The sequence below is a fragment of the Podarcis liolepis genome (assembly GCF_965112155.1).
Source record: "Podarcis liolepis genome assembly, chromosome: 3".
Lineage (NCBI taxonomy): Eukaryota > Metazoa > Chordata > Lepidosauria > Squamata > Lacertidae > Podarcis > Podarcis liolepis.
This window is the reverse complement of record NC_139557.1, coordinates 104,846,662-104,867,560: the sequence shown is the minus strand read 5'-3', so window position 1 is coordinate 104,867,560 and position 20,899 is coordinate 104,846,662. Positions and strand designations below refer to the sequence as shown.

General features: G+C 46.4%; 1 long non-coding RNA gene across 1 annotated transcript in view; it reads right to left on the bottom strand.

Moving 5' to 3' along the window:
- The window catches only part of LOC310702832, a 311,903-nt gene extending 295,800 nt beyond the window's left edge, over nucleotides 1-16,103 (bottom strand). The window contains exon 1 of the long non-coding RNA XR_014523652.1: nucleotides 16,036-16,103. This is a non-coding gene — a long non-coding RNA (uncharacterized lncRNA). The remainder of the gene's footprint in view (nucleotides 1-16,035) is intronic.
- Between the last annotated feature and the right edge of the window lie 4,796 nt (nucleotides 16,104-20,899).

Genomic DNA, 20,899 nt, shown 5'->3' with positions numbered 1-20,899 from the left:
AAGTCAGTCCTCAGGGAATGTGCAGGCGACCTTGGAACAGACAGCTCACAGAAGAACCCCGACCAAACCCAAGAGGAGGCGTGTAGTGGTGATAGGGGATTCCCTACTGAGGGGAACAGAAGCAGTGATCTGTGGGCCTGACAAGATGTCTCGGGAAGTGTGCTGTCTCCCCGGGGCTAAGATCCAAGATGTAACTGAATGACTGCAAAATATCATAAAACCCACTGACGAATACCCCTTCCTCTTGGTTCATGTGGGAACCAATGACACTGCAAGCAATAGCCTCCAGAAGATCAAAAGAGACTACGAGGCTCTCGGCAGGAAATTGAAGCAACTAAATGCACAAATTGTCATCTCGTCTGTCCTCCCAGTTGAACGACGTGGCCCAGGGAGAGAGGGGAAAATAGTGGAAGTGAACAGCTGGCTTCGCAAATGGTGTAAACAGGAACGGTTTGGATTCTTAGATCACGGACTGCAGTTTCTTGAAGATGGTCTTCTGGCAAGTGATGGGCTGCACCTCACAACGGTTGGGAGAAATGTTTTTGCCAAAAATCTCAGAAACCTCATCAGGAGGGCTTTAAACTGACTAATGTGGGGGAGGGAGACAGTGCTCCTGAAGGTAGGAGTCTATCAATTAATGAAGATGATCATCCAAATGTCATAGACCAAATGGAGCAAACAGCACGCGGACCTAGTGGAGGGAGGAAAAAATCCTTAAATAAGAGACACGGGGGAATGATTAATGGACTTCAATGTCTGTACACTAATGCGCAAAGCATGGGAAATAAACAAGATGAGCTTGAGCTCTTGGTACAGCAAACTAAATATGACATAATAGGCATCACTGAAACCTGGTGGGATAAGTCCCACGATTGGAATGTAATAATGGGGGGATACAATCTATTTCAGAGAAACAGACCAGACAAGAAAGGAGGAGGAGTGGCGTTATATGTCAGGGATGTGTATACCTGTGAAGAGATCCAAGATTTAGAACCTCAAAGCCAAAGTGAGAGCATTTGGGTCAAAATTAAGGGAGAGAAGAATAACAGAGACCTCATTGTGGGAGTTTACTATAGATCCCCAAGCCAAACGGAGGACATAGATGCTGCCTTCCTGGAACAGATGGCCAAGCATGCAAAAGGAAGGGAGATAGTAGTAATGGGGGACTTCAATTACCCGGATATTTGTTGGACGTCAAACTCAGCCAAGAGCATAAGGTCAAACAGATTCCTCACTGGCCTTGCAGACAACTTCATTGTCCAGAAAGTGGGAGAAGCAACAAGAGGAACAGCCATTTTAGATCTGGTCCTAACCAATGTTGATGACCTGGTTAGTGGGGTAGATGTGGAAGGATCATTAGGCGCGAGTGATCATGCTCTCCTGAAGTTTACTATACAGCGGAAAGTAGCAGCCAAGCATACTAGGACTCAATTTCTTGACTTTAAGAAAGCCGACTTCATAAAACTTAGGGAAGTGCTGGGTGAGATCCCATGGACAGCAATACTAAAAGGAAAGGGAGTTCATGATGGCTGGGAGTTTGTTAAGAGGGAGATAGTAAAAGCACAACGTCAGGCAATACCAATGAGACGAAAACATGGAAGGTGCCTAAAGAAACCAGGGTGGCTATCTAAAGAACTTTTAACTGAATTAAGATTAAAAAAGGATGTGTACAAAAAATGGAAAAGGGGGGAAACCACCAAAGAGGAATTCAAACAAATAGCCAGCACGTGTAGACACAAAGTCAGAAAAGCTAAAGCACAGAATGAACTCAGGCTTGCTAGAGAGGTTAAAAGCAACAAAAAAGGCTTTTATGGGTATGTTCGTAGCAAAAGGAAGAACAAAGAAATAGTGGGGTCACTCAGAGGAGAAGATGGTGAAATGCAAACAGGGGACACAGAAAGGGCTGAACTCCTCAATGCCTTCTTTGCCTCAGTCTTCTCCGATAAAGAAAACAATGCCCGACCTGAAGAATTTGGAGCAAATGATTCAGCAAAGGAAACACAGCCCAGAATAACTAAGGAGATAGTACAAGAATATTTGGCTAGATTAGATGTATTCAAGTCTCCAGGGCCAGATGAACTGCATCCAAGAGTATTAAAAGAACTGGCAGATGTGATCTCAGAACCACTGGCAGTCATCTTTGAGAATTCCTGGAGAACAGGCGAAGTCCCGGCAGACTGGAGGAGGGCAAATGTTGTCCCTATTTTCAAAAAGGGGAAAAGAGAGGACCCAAATAATTACCGCCCAGTCAGTCTGACATCAATAGCAGGGAAGATTCTGGAACAGATCATTAAGCAAACAGTCTGTGAGCACCTAGAAAGGAATGCTGTGATCACCAATAGTCAGCATGGATTTCTGAAAAATAAGTCATGTCAGACTAACCTGATCTCGTTTTTTGACAGAATTACAAGCCTGGTAGATGAAGGGAACGCAGTGGATGTAGCCTACCTTGATTTCAGCAAGGCATTTGACAAGGTGCCCCATGATATTCTTGTAAAGAAGCTGGTAAAATGCGGTCTTGACTATGCTACCACTCAGTGGATTTGTAACTGGCTGACTGACCGAACCCAAAGGGTGCTCATCAATGGTTCCTCTTCATCCTGGAGAAGAGTGACTAGTGGGGTGCCACAGGGTTCTGTCTTGGGCCCGGTCTTATTCAACATCTTTATCAACGACTTGGATGATGGACTCAAGGGCATCCTGATCAAATTTGCAGATGACACCAAACTGGGAGGGGTGGCTAACACCCCAGAGGACAGGATCACACTTCAAAACGACCTTGACAGATTAGAGAACTGGGCAAAAACAAACAAGATGAATTTTAACAGGGAGAAATGTAAAGTATTGCACTTGGGCAAAAAAAAATGAGAGGCACAAATACAAGATGGGTGACACCTGGCTTGAGAGCAGTACATGTGAAAAGGATCTAGGAGTCTTGGTTGACCACAAACTTGACATGAGCCAACAGTGTGACGCGGCAGCTAAAAAAGCCAATGCAATTCTGGGCTGCATCAATAGGAGTATAGCATCTAGATCAAGGGAAGTAATAGTGCCACTGTATTCTGCTCTGGTCAGACCTCACCTGGAGTACTGTGTCCAGTTCTGGGCACCACAATTCAAGAAGGACACTGACAAACTGGAACGTGTCCAGAGGAGGGCAACCAAAATGGTCAAAGGCCTGGAAACGATGCCTTATGAGGAACGGCTAAGGGAGCTGGGCATGTTTAGCCTGGAGAAGAGGAGGTTAAGGGGTGATATGATAGCCATGTTCAAATATATAAAAGGATGTCACATAGAGGAGGGAGAAAGGTTGTTTTCTGCTGCTCCAGAGAAGCGGACACGGAGCAATGGATCCAAACTACAAGAAAGAAGATTCCACCTAAACATTAGGAAGAACTTCCTGACAGTAAGAGCTGTTCGACAGTGGAATTTGCTGCCAAGGAGTGTGGTGGAGTCTCCTACTTTGGAGGTCTTTAAGCAGAGGCTTGACAACCATATGTCAGGAGTGCTCTGATGGTGTTTCCTGCTTGGCAGGGGGTTGGACTCGATGGCCCTTGTGGTCTCTTCCAACTCTATGATTCTATGATTCTATGATTCTATGACTTCTGGTGCAATGGGACACTGTGACGAGTGCCAGAGCACACAGAAACACCGTTTACCTTTCAGTTGCAGTGGTACCTATTTATTTACTTGCACTGGTATGTTTTTGAACTGCTAGGTGGGCAGACGCTGGGACAGAGCAATGGGAGCTCACCCTGTCGCAGGGATTTGAACGCTGACCTTCCAATCACCAAGCCCAGGAGGCTCAGTGGTTTAGACCACAGCACCACCCGCTCCCACCACACTGGCTCTCCACAACTCTGCACCAGAAGAGAAGGACGTCAGAACTAGCAGGATCTGAACTCGCCCCTTGAGAGACTTGTCTAAACACAGCATCCAGGACCATTGGGTCATCCTGACAAGTGGTGGAACTGACAGGAGCAGGATTCAAACCCACAGCTGTGGGCTGAGACGGCAACCTTGATGCAGTGCCTTGTACCATTCAGTTATCCTGGTAATGCCAGCCAAGTTGCCTGTGGGTCAACTTCATTTGCCTTTACAAATGCCTTTACGTTCCTCTCATTAAATTCCAGCAAGCTTTCCCAGCTAAGTACTGTTCTGTTTTAGAAGTAGCAATTGGATTGTAAAAGTTTAGTCAGACAGCACCTCTGAGTGTTTTGGGTCATGGCACTCCTTTCTCAAGACGTTTACTCAAATTAAATATGCTTGCTCATTTCCTCTTCCCTTTCCAAAGAAAATGTTGAGAAGTTTGCCTTCATGTTCCTGCAAAGGAGCCAACTTGGTTCTGAGGGACTGAAACTCATTAGCAAAGTTGACTGCGTTTCTTTGAATAAGAATTCTAGGCAGTCTTCGTTCTAGAAAACAATTGACCCCTTTGTTTCTGTCCTCTTGACTGGGCCTCAGAGGACCAGGAGTGCAAGGAAGTTCAGAGCAACTCAGTTTTGTTGCCACCCAATTTACGCTGCTACAGTTCTGTTGGATCCAAGAATCAAAGGGAGGCATGACGAGGTGGCGCTCCTTCTGCCTTTGACTGGATTTCAAAACAAGCAACACGCTTCGGGCTTGACGTTGGGAAGGTACGTTCAAATGTTGCAGAACATCTTTCAGTATTTGGCCAAAGAATTCCGCCATGCAAATCCCTCCTGCAACATGGTGGCAAGGCCTTTGCACAACACAGCTTTTGGCCTCATCCATACCTCGGCTTACTGCGGATTCTGAACCACTTGTGCCCGATTTACTGTATTTTTCGCTCTATAAGACGCACCAGACCACAAGACGCACCTAGTTTTTGGAGGAGGAAAACAAGAAAAAAATATCCTGAATCTCAGAAGCCAGAACAGCAAGAGGGATTGCTGCGCAGTGAAAGCAGCGATCCGTCTTGCTGTTCTTGCTTCTGGGATAGCTGTGCAGCCTGCATTTGCTCCATAAGATGCAGACACATTTCCCCTTACTTTTTAGGAGGGGAAAAGTGAGTCTTATAGAGCAAAAAATACGGTAATTCCCCATCAAACATTGCAGCATTCTCTTCCGACTACAGTTGTCCAATACTTCCTCCTCCTTAAATCCAGAGAGTCCCTACGCTTTGGAAATCCAAACAAGAGAACCACTTCGATTGCCAAGGGAATCTGGATTTAGGGAGGAGAAAGCGTGCAATGAACGCTTTTAAAGCCATTTAAGGGCTTACCCATACTTCGCTGCTTTCCCCTGGGGAAAATGGCTCTTTAGCACTCCATCAGAGCCAATGGTAGTTTGGGTCCCGTCCCCCACAATGATTGCCATCTGTCCCAGGTTTTCCCTTGGAAAGGAGTGGAGCTAGGGGACAACCACTCAGACCCATGCTTGGAAAGTGAGAAACCCGCTCAGATCCATATTTTCTTGGTCTGGCACAAGCAGAGAGGGGTAAGAGTGCTAAGTTAGTGGGTATCACTGCCTCCTGTGGGAGCGACCTCCATAATTTGACTATGCACTGCATGAAGCAATAATAATAATAATAATAATAATAATAATAATAATAATAATAATAATATATTGTTTATACCCCGCCCATCTGGCTGCGCTTCCCCAGCCACTCTGGGCGGCTTCCAACAAAACACTAAAATACAATAACCTATTAAACATTAAAAGCTTCCCTAAACAGGGCTGCCTTTAGATGTCTTCTAAAAGTTTGGTAGTTATTTTTTCTCTTTGACATCTGGTGGGTGTTCCACAGGGCAGGTGCCACTACCGAGAAGGCCCTCTGCCTGGTTCCTTGTAACTTGGCTTCTCGCAGTGAGGGAACCGCCCGAAGGCCCTCGGTGCTGGACCTCAGTGTCCGGGTAGAACGATGGGGGTGGAGACGCTCCTTCAGGTATACTGGACCAAGGCCGTTTAGGGATTTAAAGGTCAACACCAACATTTTGAATTGTGCTCGGAAACGTACTGGGAGCCAGTGTAGGTCTTTCAAGACCGGTGTTATATGGTCTCGGCAGCTGCTCCCAGTTACCAGTCTAGCTGCCGCATTCTGGATTAGTTGTAGTTTCCGGGTCACTTTCTTTTATCCCTCTTGAATCTTCCAACATTCGGCTTTGTTTTATTTCCATGAGTTCTAATGTTACGAGAGAGGGAGAGAAAGCCCCTAAATGTCTAGTCTACAAAAACAAACCAACCTCTGGCAGCAGAAAGCATCGTTTGCAACCAGCTCATTCTCCCACCTCCATTTAAGGCGATACAGTACCATACAAACAGCAACATAATCCCCCTCTCAGGTTGTTAAGGGCTTTATATACTAACACAGAAACTTTAGATGTGGCCCGGCAGCATAATAGCAGCCAGGGCAAATCCATCAACAAAGGTGTTACTTGTAGCGGCCTAGTTGCTGCATTCTCCTCCAGCCGCAGGGTCTACACAGAGCACATTCCGTTGTCTGACAAAGTTCTTTCTTTTCTCTGTCCTGGTATTTCACATCCCCACAGTGTTCCTGTTTTCCAGGGACAGTCTCGGAATTATAGAAGCCATCCCAGTTTCTGATTTGATTCCGAAATGCCCCTGTTTTCCTCCTCTTCACATCTTGCAGAAGAACTTAAAGTGGCGCATGTGTGTGTAGGTGCAAAGAGTCCTGTTTATACTGAAAATAAAAATGAAGGAAATGGTAAAGCTGGCATAGGATAGGAAGCCCTTCCTATAATTTTGAAAGAAAATGTCACCAACTCACTTTCAATTCCTTAATTGCAATACTTCAGCAGCCAGCCATTTTTAAAGAAAACACATGGAGTGTAAATGGAGTTTTACACTGTCTACTGAGAAGCAAGTCCCACTGTTCAGGTAACTAGGTAAAGACTGTGGAGCCTTATACTGCAATCCTAAGCACTTCTACTCAGAACTAAGTTCCACTAAGTTCAATAGGATTTACTCTCTGGTATGTTCCTGATCAGATGGGACGCGGGTGGCGCTGTGGGTTAAACCACAGAGCCTAGGACTTGCCGATCGGAAGGTCGGCGGTTTGAATCCCCACAACGGGGTGAGCTCCTGTTGCTCGGTCCCAGCTCCTGCCAACCTAGCAGTTCGAAAGCACGCCAAAGTGCAAGTAGATAAATAGGTACCACACCGGCGGGAAGGTAAATGGCGTTTCTGTGCATTGCTCTGGTTCACCAGAAGCAGCTTTGTCATGCTGACCAGATGACCCGGAAGCTGTATGCCGGCTCCCTCGGCCAATAAAGCGAGATGAGCGCCGCAACCCCAGAGTCGGTCATGACTGGACCTAATGGTCAGGGGTTCCTTTTCCTTTACCTATGTTCCTGATCATTCTCACAGTTTCCATTATTATTAGTATTATTATTAGTAGTAGTATTTCCTTCCTTTCCCCCTGGCAAGGTTCCATTCTGTTTATCTGTGGAAGGTGTTGTACACGATCCCTTCCCTCACACATTTCTTTTCTTTACAACAATCCAGTGAGGTAGGTTAGGCTGAGAGGTTGTAATTGGCTCAAGGTGACAGATTTCTATGTGTATATGACTTCTATTGTGCGGCGAGATCAAACACGGGAGAATCTTTCTGATGCAGAATAGAATTCCCCTATTTGCATCGGAAAAATGTTGGAGGGTGTGGAATTTCATCCAGTCTGCTTCAGAAGTGTCCTGTGGGATTTAACCTCTGGAAAGGCTGCATCATCGTGTATGTCTGTCAGATACTACCAGTGTGGTGTAGTGGTTAAGAGCGGTGGACTCGTAATCTGGGGAACCGGGTTCGCATCTCCTCTCCTCCACATGCAGCTGCTGGGTGACCTTGGGCTAGTCACGCTTCTCTGAAGTCTCTCAGCCCCACTCACCTCACAGAGTGTTTGTTGTGGGGGAGGAAGGGAAAAGGAGAATGTTAGCCGTTTGAGACTCCTTAGGATAGTGATAAAGTGGGATATCAAATCCAAACCCATACTCTTCTAAATACCAAATTCCATCATATACCATCTCTGAACAGTGCAAGCTCCAACAGCTTTTCAACGGCACATATTTTCATATGAGCAGCTGCGAGGAGATGAGCCATCAGAGAGTTCTATGCACTATAATTTTATTTCAACCCAGAAAATGAAGATAATGTCAAGCCAAGCTTTGCCTCAGTCTCCGAACGAAGCAACCTCAGAAACATTTGTAAAAGATGCCTACATTTTTGGCCACTCCAGTCTCACCGAGTGTTCCTGACATCTGACTCTGCAAGTGTTTGTCTAATAATAATAATAATAATAATAATAATAATAATAATAATAATCTCTTTTATTTGACTAAGGAAACATGCATTGCTTATCAGCAAACAGCCCTCTTTCAGGGTCAAAAAGGGGTGACATCAAGAGATTCTATAACCAGCTCATTTTGAGATCTGGGCAAGCACTTTGGAGTCCCACAACGCTCAAATAGTTATCCAAAGGCAATTAAATCAGTCCTTTGGAAGAGCTCCCTGTTTTCAAGTGCTGGCCTATAATAAGTGTACATAGTTAATCAGCTTGCATAGTGCGAACTTGTAAATATTCCGGGGAGATCCAAGCTGTGAATAAAAATAACCCGTTGGGATTTAAGCGGTACGACAAACAATGATCTGTTTATTTAGGGGCCAGAGTTTTGGTCTTGAGTCATCCGCTAGGCGTATCATGCTTACGAAAAACACATGCTTGATTTTAATACAAAGAGAGAGACTTTAGCAGAAACAACAGCTGCCCCCTGCTTGCCCTCAACAGCCTGAAATGCCTGTTTCAGTGACGCTTGAATTTAGGTTTTGTACATTTGGCAGGATCAAGTGGTAAAAGTTTTTCCTGGCCTGCACTGCACCCCTTGAGGCTGCTTTGTTTGTAAGATCTAAAATGGATTCCTTGCGCATAGTACAAGACTGTTGTGACAAGGAGAACAGTTGAGTCCAGCCCATTAGTGTGTATGTGTGCTAATGTGCTATTATTTTTCTATATACAGGGCATTTTATTGTGGAAAAGTTCTGATTTCTTTCCTCTCCCCTCCCTGTTCCTTTCCCCTTGTATGTCGTATTTATTTATTTATTTTTAAAAATATTGTAAGCCTGTCTTGTTTTAATTCAATGCATGTAAGCCACTCTGGATGAGGAGCTGAGTACAATTGCTTCAAATAAACAGACACATCACTTTGAACTGCACCTGTTGTCAGGAGCTCAGCCTACACTCGAGTAGGACCCTGGTAGAGACACATGCCCGACTGGCATGTTCTCTCCCTCCTGGTCAATCGTTCGGGAGCTTCAAAAGCTTTCTTCAGCCCGAACATCACAGCGACCGATGCCAACAGACATTGGCACACTCAGGGATCCGCAGAGTTTGCGCATCATGCATAACAGACCTCAGCAACTCAGCATTTTGGCTAATCTACTTTATTTACATATAAACACACACGGAGCACGGCAACATGTCTCACTCGCTCTCTAGCATCAGACAGCAAAGAGGGGAAAAAACCAAAGGACAATAATCCCACTTCACGGAACACAAGAACACAAACATCCTGTCTCCATCACTTCCCGCTCTGTGGAGTCAAAACATATAGACATATAGATAGACAACAATCCCATGACTGCAGTCACGGAGCAGGAATTCTAACACCTGTAACCAGTGTTCAAAATTAATTTCCGGAACCCAAATTGCTTTTTCTGTGCAGCCTGAGCAGGAGCAGTTGCCGTTAAGAAAAAAAGAGGCTGGAATAGGCCAATATATATGTGGACTGTCCCTGGATCAAGTAACTTCTTTAAGTTCTCAAAGCTCTTAACCTAACTCAAGGTAGTCATCTGAACTTGGCAGATGTTTAATTGAAAAATCAATCAGAGTCAGTCCATCATTTGAAAAATAAGACTTTAGAGCAACTAGATGTTCTGTTTTGTCTGACTGTAACCTTGGTTTAAAAAGCCATTTGCTGGCTAGCTTATCTATCTGAGTTTCTAACACTGTCTGTGACGCTCGCAGTTAACTTCTCGGTCAGCAGATGACACTCTCCAGCCGTGGAAGGGAGGAAGCAGGGAAGTGGGAGGTGAGCCCATTTTGCCATTATTATTCCCATGTGAAAGAGGCAAGAGAAGGAGATGCAAGGCAGGCAATTTCTGGGCAAGGTGCTCAAATGTGTCAGGAACCTGGGTCCTTCTACATATTGTTGGGCTCCAAAACCTGTCAGCCCCAGCCAGGATGGCAAATACCATATTTTTCGCTCTATAGGACGCTCCGGACCATAGGAGGGGGAGAACAGGAAAAAAAAAAAAATTTTCTTGTTCTCCCCCTCTAAAACAAGGTGTGCTCTGTGCGTTCAAGCTGTGTTCCCCCAAAGCTTTGGGTTCCTTTCAACCTGCTCTTTGGAGACGGCGGGGGGAGAGCGCTGCTTTCCCCCACCGCCAGCCCCAAAGACCAGGTCAGGGAGCAGTGGGAAGGTGGCGCTCCGCCTTCCCCCTGCCCCCCCTAGCTTGTGGGGCTGGCAGTGGGGGGAAGCGTTGCAGCCTTTCCCCCACCTTCGTACAGCCTTCGTAGCCTCCGCAGGGCAGCGGGGTGAAGGCACCCCACTGCCCTGCAGAGGCTTTGCACAGCCGTCCGCAAGCTAGAACAGCGAGACTTAGTGCTGCGCAGCGCTCTATCTCCCTGTTCTGGCTTTGGGCTTAGCCACGCAGCCTGCATTTGCTCTATAGGATGCACACACATTTCCCCTTAATTTTTGGAGGGGGAAATAATAATAATAATAATAATAATAATAATAATAATAATAATAATAAATTTTATTTATATCCCGCCCTCCCCAGCCGAAGCCGGGCTCAGGGCAGCTAACAACAATAAAACAGTACAAAAGTACAGCACAAACAACACTCTAAAATCATTCATTATAAAATTAATTCAAATCAAGCCACTGGCAACCATTGGGCCAGAGCTCCGCGAAGATTGCCGAGGGAGGGAGTCAGGCTGTGCCCTGGCCAAAGGCCAGTCAGAACAGCTCTGTCTTGCAGGCCCTGCGGAAAGATGTCAAGTCCCGCAGGGCCCTAGTCTCTTGTGACAGAGTGTTCCACCAGATCGGAGCCACAGCCGAAAAAGCCCTGGCTCTAGTTGAGGCCAGCCTAACTTCTCTGTGGCCTGGGACCTTCAAGATGTTTTTATTTGAAGACCATAAGTTTCTCTGTGGGGCATACCAGGAGAGGCGGTCCCGTAGGTACGAGGGTCCTAGTCCGTATAGGGCTTTAAAGGTTAAAACCAGCACCTTAAACCTGATCCTGTACTCCACCGGGAGCCAGTGCAGCTGGTATAGCACCGGGTGAATGTGGTCTCACAGCAAAGAGTGTGTCCTATAGAGCGAAAAATAGGGTAGTTACGGGTAAGGAGAGTGGTAGTCCAGGCAACACTTAGGAGAATCACAGGCTCCCTCCCTCTGCTGGAAAACAGTTTGTCCCCATTTTGTTTTTCCTTCTAAGGAAAGCCCACATATTTTCCACTGGCAGGTTTTTTCACATTGAGACAACTGTGTGGCAAAAGAGGGAGCGGGCGGATTTTCTGTTCCTAAACTTAGAGTCAGAGTACAGTTGTACCTTGGATCCCGAACGCTGTGGAACTCAGACGTTTTGGCTCCTGAACACCGCAAACCTGGAAGTGATTGTTCCGGTTTGTGAACGTTCTTTTGGAACCTGAACATCTGATGGGGCTTCCATGGCTTCTGATTGGCTGCAGGAGATTCCCGCAGCCAATCAGAAGCCACAATTTGGTTTTCAAACATTTTGGAAGTCGAACAGACTTCCGGAATGGATTCCGTTTGATTTCCAAGGTATGACTGTATTATGGGAAAGCCAGCTTTTATTTCACCAGCACATAAAATGTGGGAAAGGAATGCCATGTTTCATGTGATAGCCGTAATGCAACTTAAAATGCCAGCTTATGAAAGGATTCGTACCTTGGGAACAAGCGACTAATACACCTAAATAGTAATGATGAATAAGAATAATGACCCAAGTACAAACCCACATCTTTATTTATATTTGGGTGGCAGTCAGCTAAGTTTTATGCAGAGTAAAGCCATTGAAATAAATGGGCCGGACTTAGGCCTCATCTGCATCATGCATTTAAAACACTGTAAATGCCACTTTAAACAGTTGTGGTTCCCCCCTGTGGTTTCTGGAAACCGTGGTTTGTTAAGGGTGCTGAGAATTATCCCCCTCACAAAGCTTGAATTCCCAGAGTGGTTGAACAATCAATCCCTCTTCCCAGGAACTTTGGGAACTATAGCTCTGTGGGGGGAATAGGCACCTGCCAACGCCTCTCAGCACCCATAGCAAACTTCTTGAATACAAATTCAGCAGCCGTGTATACAAGAAAGCAAATGATTCAAGAAACTGCCAAGTCAAACCAATGACCCATTGCCTATTATTCATTTGACTAGTTTCTCTCTCTCAAATAGTCTGAAAAGAACCTCCACTCTTCAACAAAGTTCTAATCTTTTTGCTCTCTTATTTTTGCTGTCAACTTTGCCATGTCGGTAAGGGACGAGGGTGGAGCTGTGGGTTAAACCACAGAGCCTAGGACTTGCCAATCAGAAGGTCGGCGGTTCGATTCCCCGCGACTGGGTGAGCTCCCGTTGCTCGATCCCTGCTCCTGCCAACCTAGCAGTTCGAAAGCACGTCAAATTGCAAGTCGATAAATAGGTACCACTCTGGCGGAAAGGTAAACGGCATTTCTGTGCGCTGCTCTGGTGTTGGTGTTCCGTTGTGCCAGAAGCAGCTTAGTCATGCTGGCCACATGACCTGGAAAAACTGTCTTTGGAAAAACACTGGCTCCCTTGGTCTGTAAAGTGAGATGAGCACCTCAACCCCAGAGCCGTCTGCGACTGGACTTAACTGTCAGGGGTCCTTTACCTTTTTTTGCAATGTCGGCATAGTCCATTAACTTTAAAATCCATTCTTCCCATATCTTGGGTTCCTGATATTCACTCAGTGGTTCTGCCTGGGAGGAGTGGCTAACTGACTGCCCAGGGGCCCAATTCAGCTCAACAAGCATTCCTTACCCCAGGGGCTGGGGGCTGAGCTGCCTCCTCCCAAAGAATCTGGAAGCCATTCCTGGGTGGTAAGGATTCAACCAGCTGTTGTTCCTGGTTGCTGTCCAAGGTCCTAAAGTGACAGATCGTTCTGTACCTGCAGCTGTATCTGCTTCCTGCTACAGGCTGCCTTCAGGCATGTTCCCCAGATCCTAATAATAATAATAATAATAATAATAATAATAATATTAATAATAATAATAATATATTTTTATTTATACCCCGCCCTTCCCGGTTCAGAAAACTGGGCTCAGGGTGGCTAACAACAAATTTAAAACACTTAATTGATGCAACAACAAAAAAGCATAAAATACAGTATAAAACGTGAATAACAATAAATTCAGAATTCAAAAATCAATTTAGGGGGGAAATCCATCCAATAAACCTTAGATGATCACTAGGGCTAGCTGGCTAAATTAGTCCTATTTGGGCCAGCGAGGAGACCAGGGGAGAATTAGCTGTGGGATCCCAGAGCGGATAATCTTCATAAAAAGGGGAGGGGAGGGAAAGAAGGGGAATAAAAGATCAGGCTAAGTTCAAATTGAAAGCCAGGCGGAATAGCGCTGTCTTACAGGCCCTGCGGAAGGAAGTTAAATCCTGTAGGGCCCTGGTCTCATGGGACAGAGCATTCCACCAGGTCGGAGCCACCACTGAGAAGGCCCTGGTCTTGGTGGAGGATAATCTGACTTCCTTAGGGCCTGGGGCCTCTAAACGATGGTTATTCATGGACCTTAAGGTCCTCTGCGGGCATACCAGGAGAGGTGGTCCCATAAATACCATAAAAACCAGCACCAGGAGTGCCAACTTGGCCCCGTGACCATGGGTTCCCATGGGCTGTGGGTGCCATGCAGTATGCATGGCCCTGGCACCAAATTTTGTGGGTGCCCGGACCCTTCATGGGGAATTTTGTGGGTGCTCGGGCATCCAGGACCCCAGGGAGTTGGTACCTATATCCAGCACCCTGGCAGGAACAAGACTCCTAGGACTTCATATAGGTGCCAGGATGCTGTCAGCAGCTCCCAGCTGGTTGCCTAGGAATTATAAAGACAAGGAAAAGTTTCTTACAGTCCTTTTTTATTTCAGTCTTTACAGAGAGAGGCCATAGAAGACAGCCTCTTGGATAATGGTGTTGTCCCAAGTGAAACTCTACCCCCCGTCTCTCCCACTTCCTCATTCGTCATTCTCATCATCTTCTCTATGGGTGCTGCTACATCCCCTCTGTCCTTGAGCTCTTTGCTCTCCTACTTTTAAGGCTTGCCGGGTTCTGGGAGATGGAGGGTCTGGAATGCTTTCTAATGACATGTCAGCCAGGTGTTGCTCTGGCTCTCCCATGATTTCCCAACTTTCCCTCTCATCTGCCTTTGAGCTGTGACCTCCTGCAAACTTCTGTTGTTTTTTGTGTGTGTGTGTTTTATTATTATTATTTTTGAGAAGAAGAGTTTGGATTTGATATCCTGCTTTATCACTACCTGAAGGAGTCTCAAAGCGGCTAACAATCTCCTTTCCCTTCCTCCCCCACAACAAACACTCTGTGAGGTGAGTGGGGCTGAGAGACTTCAAAGAAGTGTGACTAGCCCAAGGTCACCCAGCAGCTGCATGTGGAGGAGCGGAGACGCGAACCCGGTTCACCAGATTACGAGTCTACCGCTCTGAACCACTACACCACACTGGCTCACCCCACAAACTTCTGTTGTAAATCTATACTGTCTTCCTCTTCCTCCTCCCTGGAAGGGTCAGGATGAGGAGGAGGTCTCCACCATTCCTCCTCTGACAATAGGCAAAGCATATATTGCAGAGCTTCGCCACTTGTGGTTCGGACATCTCATTTATTAACAAATGGATGAGTTTGATTCTCATTCAAACGCCTGGGAATTGATGGCAATGCAAGCCCTCTGTCCCACCCTGCTGATGAGCCCAGCTTTTGCCAACCTAAAAATCCTCTGCCAACCTAGGCAGCCTTCCCAATCTGGTGCCCTCCAGGTGTTGTGGATTACAAGGCTCATCACCCCTGCTAACTAGGGTTAATCCAAAACATCTGGTTGGGGGTGTGGTTTCTCGCCCTGATCTGGCCACAGTGATCCATGTGACGGTCACCTCCAGGCTTGATTATTGTAACTCGCTCTACGCGGGGGCTGCCCTTGAAGCTGACCCAGAAACTCCAGCGGGTGCAGAATGCCACGGCGAGGCTCCTTACAGGGTCCTTGCCACGGGATCACATTCATCCGGTGCTTTACCAACTGTGGTGGCTCCCGGTGGAGTACAGGGTCAGGTTTAAGGTGCTGGTTTTGACCTTCAAAGCCCTATGCGGCCTAGGACCCACGTACCTACGGGACCGCCTCTCCTGGTATGCCCCACAGAGGACCTTAAGGTCCACAAATAACAAGGTGGTTAGATTGGTCTCAACTAGGGCCAGGGCCTTTTCAGTACTGGCCCTGACTTGGTGGAATGCTCTGTCACAAGAGACTAGGGCCCTGCAGGACTTGACATCTTTCCGCAGGGCCTGCAAGACAGAACTGTTCTGCCTGGCCTTTGGTTTGGACTCAGTCTGACCCTTATGTTTCCTTCCCCTTATGGTTTTGATTTATGGGCTACTGTTAAAATGGGGCTGCATTTTAAATTGTATTTTAACCCGTATTTTAATAAACTGGTTTTTGTTTGTTTGTGTGTCACCCCCCCCCCCATTATGTTTTAATTGTAATTTTATTGGCGTTAGCCGCCCTGAGCCCGGCTTTGGCCAGAGGGAGTGAGGTAGAAATAAAATTTTATTATTATTATTTATTAAAGGATGGTTCAGGAGAAGGCAGTGTGCAACCACCTTAGGGTTGCATCCCACCCTATGCTATTGGATTGCAGCCTACAACTATAATTTAAAACAGCATTCCAGTTTTCTGGCTTTTCTGTTTGTTACACTTCACCACCATACCTTCTGGATGGAAGCGGTGCAGTTCACTCTAGTATCATAGAATCATAGAGTTGGAATAGACCACAAGGGCCATCGAGTCCAACCCCCTGCCAAGCAGGAAACAGTAATTTGCAACCCATGTGCCTTGCATTAAACGTAGCAGAGAAGTTCAGCCGAGAACATTTGACTCCATAGGAGCAAGCTTTTCGTTACTACCAAAGAGTCTCTTGCAACCACGCCACATAAATCACTCTGGATCCTAAGAGACTTTCCATCTGAGTATTTCCAAAAGGTTTCAAAAGGAAAGAAGCGTAACTCTGTATGATAATCGGGGAATGTGTAGTCATCAGCTTATCAGAGCAAGGAAAGTCTCGGGAGATGAATGGGCTTTGCTGGAGGGTTGAGAGAAAGAGTATCATGGGAAGACCTTGTGATTCCTGCCCCTTCCATGCTTTGACAAGTATAAAATGTTGTTATGTTTCTTAGGCATATAATCCCTTTTACCTTGCCTTCATCGCCCTGAAACCTCTTGGCTTGATGTCCATTAACTGCACAGTGTGACTGTAAGTGTTATAAGAAAAGGGATTTTGAAAGGATTGGAAAGAGCCACATTAAATGGAACTACGCTTCTTGGATGCAACAGCATGTATAAGCGTATTTGCAACGGGGTTCCTTTAAATAGCTGTCACAAGATGCTCCCCTCTTCATCTTGGCATGTGGGACTCCCGAGCCTTTAACTGTTGTTGCTCAGTGTTGGTGTAAACAGATAAATTGTGTTGGCTATCCAAGAGCTGTGCACATTCCCTGCTTTCTTCCCTGCACCTCAGTTTTGCTGAGAGGGGACGGATGCAACATTTTAGTAATGGTGGAGGTGATCTGATTATGCTGCTGCTGCTGCTGCCTTTTAAGCCAGGGTGTGGGATGTTTTTTCAGCCAGATGCCATGGGTTGGCTGGATGCAAAAGAATGGTGGGAGGCACCTGGTGGGGAACCCCCAAGGAGAGAAGGCTCAGAACCAGGTGATTGGTGTTGGGACGACAATGAGTGGTCAGAGGGAGAAGACTGGGGAGGAGGAGATGTCAGAAGCTGAGGAGGCAACTGGGTTTAGTGAGCAGGAAGATACTGTGGCAGAGAATGGTTCAGACTCAGAGGCAAGAGAGGAGTGGGGCTAAGAGGCAGAGATGAGTCAGGATGCGGCGGTAGCCACACCCCAGGACTTTCCCTGCATATCAAGGCAGACTCTGGCAGATGGAGCAGACGAGACCAATAGTGGGTCCAACGGTCAAGAAGACATTTTCTGCACATGCTATAGAGCAGCCTTTCTCAACCTGTGGGTCCCCAGATGTTGTTGGACTACAACTCCCATCACCCTTAGCTAGCAAGGCCAGAGCTCAGGGATGATGGGAGTTGTAGTCCAACAGCATCTGGGGACCCACAGGTTGAGAACCGCTGCGGAAGTGAGGGGGAGATGGGGCTTGTCAACCTGCTAAGGTAGCCCATCTAGGGGAAGGAAGACTCTGGCCCTAAACCTCCTAAATCCTGTCCTGCAGGATATCTTCAGGAGATATCTTCAGAAGAAGAAAAGGCTAAGGAGTAAACCCTACACAAATCTGGAGTGGACTCTTAAGACGCTTGGATGGTGCCTTGTACGCCTCTTTCTGGAAACTCCTGCAGCCAGACTGGTGCCAAATGTATTGCTCTGCTCTCCTTTGGACCACAACTGGCAAGGCCAAGGGTGTGTGTCTTGTTCTCTGGGTAGCCCAGAGCCTTCATACACCCTGCCCAGGCTTGCACCCCAGAGAGGTTGTTTGGTTGACTTCACCCCCCCCCCCAAGGTGCACTCCATTACAGTATCTCTTGAAACAGATGGATGCCAACAAAAATTATTGTGTAAGAAGTACGTATACATACATTTGATAATACCTTTTCTCCATCTATGTTCCTGGTTTATTCCGTGGATTCATTCTAATTTTTCTGGAAGGCCCTCTTCAACTTTCCACCCATCTTTAATATGTCAACATGCATGAAGGTTGATTACAACTTAGTTTCGGCAGTTTGAGAATAGACCTCGCGAGTGTGACATGGTCTGTTTGGTCTCTGAATGAAATAATTCATAAAACCAGGACCATTTCATGCTTCTTTTCACCCCTCATTTGCAATAATTGAGAGTGGCTTCAATGAGAAGGTTGCTTAAAGGCACCACATTATATGCCATTCTGTAACCAAACCTTAAGTTCTCGTAAAAGTCTTTTTTTGGTAGAGGGTGTACGGTAGAGGAAATCTCATTTTCATAGCCTTTTGCTCCATCAATAGGAGTCTTTATGGGTAAAAGCATCAGTAGGCTTGTGGTATGTCTTATTGGTATTCTGTGGAAAGTTTTAGGGCATGCCTACAGCAAGCCTACAAAACAAGAAATATAGCAAAGGCTACGAAAGTCTACAAAATGTTTAACGTTCTGAATGACCAACTGAAACTCACTGGATTTGCTGGTTTGCCTCATTCCCTTTACCAGTATAGCATGAATCTTCAAACTCTGGGTGTTTCCACACAGGGGAGTTTAATGTTGAATTGCCGCTCTTTGTTCACTCGCTTTTTAGAGAGCACCCCCACAATGCCATCATCCAATCAATGTCAACTTGTATTTTTAAAAACTAGGTTGTGTTTTTTTAAAACAAAAACAAACCACAAATAGTCGTGGCAATGTGGAGAACTGATTTGAAAGATGGGGAAAACGAGACACAGATATAAACTGAAATTGACAGATTTCCCCACCCCCAGTCTTCACTCAAACTATCCCAGAGGGATAGGGCCAGATGCACCTCAGTTGGGAGGGAGTTCCACACATGAGGAGCCACTACTAAAAAGTCCCTTTCCTGGTACCCACATCATGTATCTCGTGCAGCGGAGGGACTACCAATCTATGCCCTCAGCTGAGCAGCCAAATCTTGAGCAGCACTATATACATGAACTGTTGTTAGCTAAAACTAAGCAAGAATGCTTGCGATTTGGTGGCTGAAATGGCTCCCTTTCTAAAACACCAAAGAGCTTTTTGTGCAATCCACTCACACAGACTATCAGAGGGCAGGTGCTACATTATGAGGTACTATTGAAGAGCAGCAAAATGTCAATTTTAATTTTTTTAAATAATAATAGTTTTATTACTACCATGGATTGTGTGCCTCAGATACACACAAAGTCAAGCACTTTTCAGTCTTACTGATTGAAAGAGGAATTCAAGAAAGTTGTGACCACTGTGACTGAAGTCAGTGGGAAAGTGCTTATCTTTGGCATACTATGCCTATAATCTGTTGCCAGGGCAGGAACTCAGTGATACGCAATCTAATTTACGCACAGAAAGATGGGTTTAAGATGTGCTTTTCTGAAGCGTACATTTTACTAATTTTAAATATACACGCAGTGTGCTGAAAAGCAAACTCAATTATGGTTCCATTTCAGGCCACATCAGTCTGGGGAGATACGACAAGCCCCATCTTTCGATCAGCCTGCATTGTGCGATTTTGCAAAAGGCTCGTGGACGTCATCTACGCAGGCCCGTGCTCACATGTTTCTCACATGTGTCTGCAGCCCATGCTCACATGTTTAGTCAAAAGTAACACAAAGCAGAGCACCTCCACTGCATTTCAGGCCAAAAGGCATCAAGCCAAGGACTGATTCAACCTCCTGTGCCCCTTTGTTTGCGGATCACTGATGACACTGTCATAGGATCATAGGAAGGTGTTGTGTTGGCAGAGTAGCTAAATCACAGCTAGGAAGCCCAATCTTCTACAATACTATGTCTTTTCTTGAAATTAAAACAATGTTCAAACATTTGTTCAAAAGCTTTTACTTGAAGAACATATAGCTAAAGGAAGGTTACCAGATTTTTTTCAAAGAGTCGGGGGACACTTTTTTTTTTAATAGAGAAAAAAAAATTATATACATATTTTAAAAAGAAGTAATATCTTTTCTTCTGTGGTCTCCTCTGTCGCGCGGCCTTCCTCTGGGCCCCATCCTGCTCACTTGGAGCACCTTGAGTCAGGCCTGGGCTCGGCCACATGTCCTTGCCATCCCAGTGCCCTCTCCTCTTCAGTGGCGGCGGTGGCAGTGGCGTGGCAAGGTCAAGGCTCCCCTCTTTTTTATCCTTCCTCCTTCTCCTTCTCTCCTCCTTCTCCCTGCGCCTGCTCTGGGGTTTTCCTGGCCCCGGAGCACTGCTGGGCAGACGGCCAGGTGGCCAGGCACTCTTGCTCCCGGCTCAATTTGGTTCGTAGGGGGGGTCAGCGGTTCCCCCAGTTGGCATGCCAGGCATCCCCGGTTCCCCCTCGGCAGTGGCAGTCTCAGCAGCCTGGAGCCAGCCTGGTAGTGCAGTTGGCTCTGGCTGACTTCAGGAGCTGCCGTGGCGCCCGCCATTTTGCCTCACCGTAAGTCCCCATATAGGGACGCGGGTGGCATTGTGGGTTAAACCCCCGACCTTCTGATCGGCAAGTCCTAGGCTCTGGACTTGTCAATCAGAAGGTCGGCGGTTCGAATCCCCGCTACGGGGTGAGCTCCCATTGCTCAGTCCTTGCTCCTGACAACCTAGCAGTTCAAAAGCACGAAGTGCAAGTAGATAAATAGGTACCGCTCTGGCGGGAAGGTAAACGGCGTTTCCGTGGGCTGCACTGGTTCGCCAGAAGCAGCTTAGTCATGCTGGCCACATGACCCGGAAGCTGTCTGCGGACAAACACCGGCTCCCTTGACCAATAAAGTGAGATGAGCGCCACAACCCCAGAGTCGGTCACAATTGGACCTAATGGTCAGGAGTCCCTTTACCTTTACCTTTAAGTCCCCATATGATGTGTCTTGTGTCATTGAACTAATCACACAACATTCATTCCCTATTAATAAATCCATAACACTTAAAATATAAATCCGGA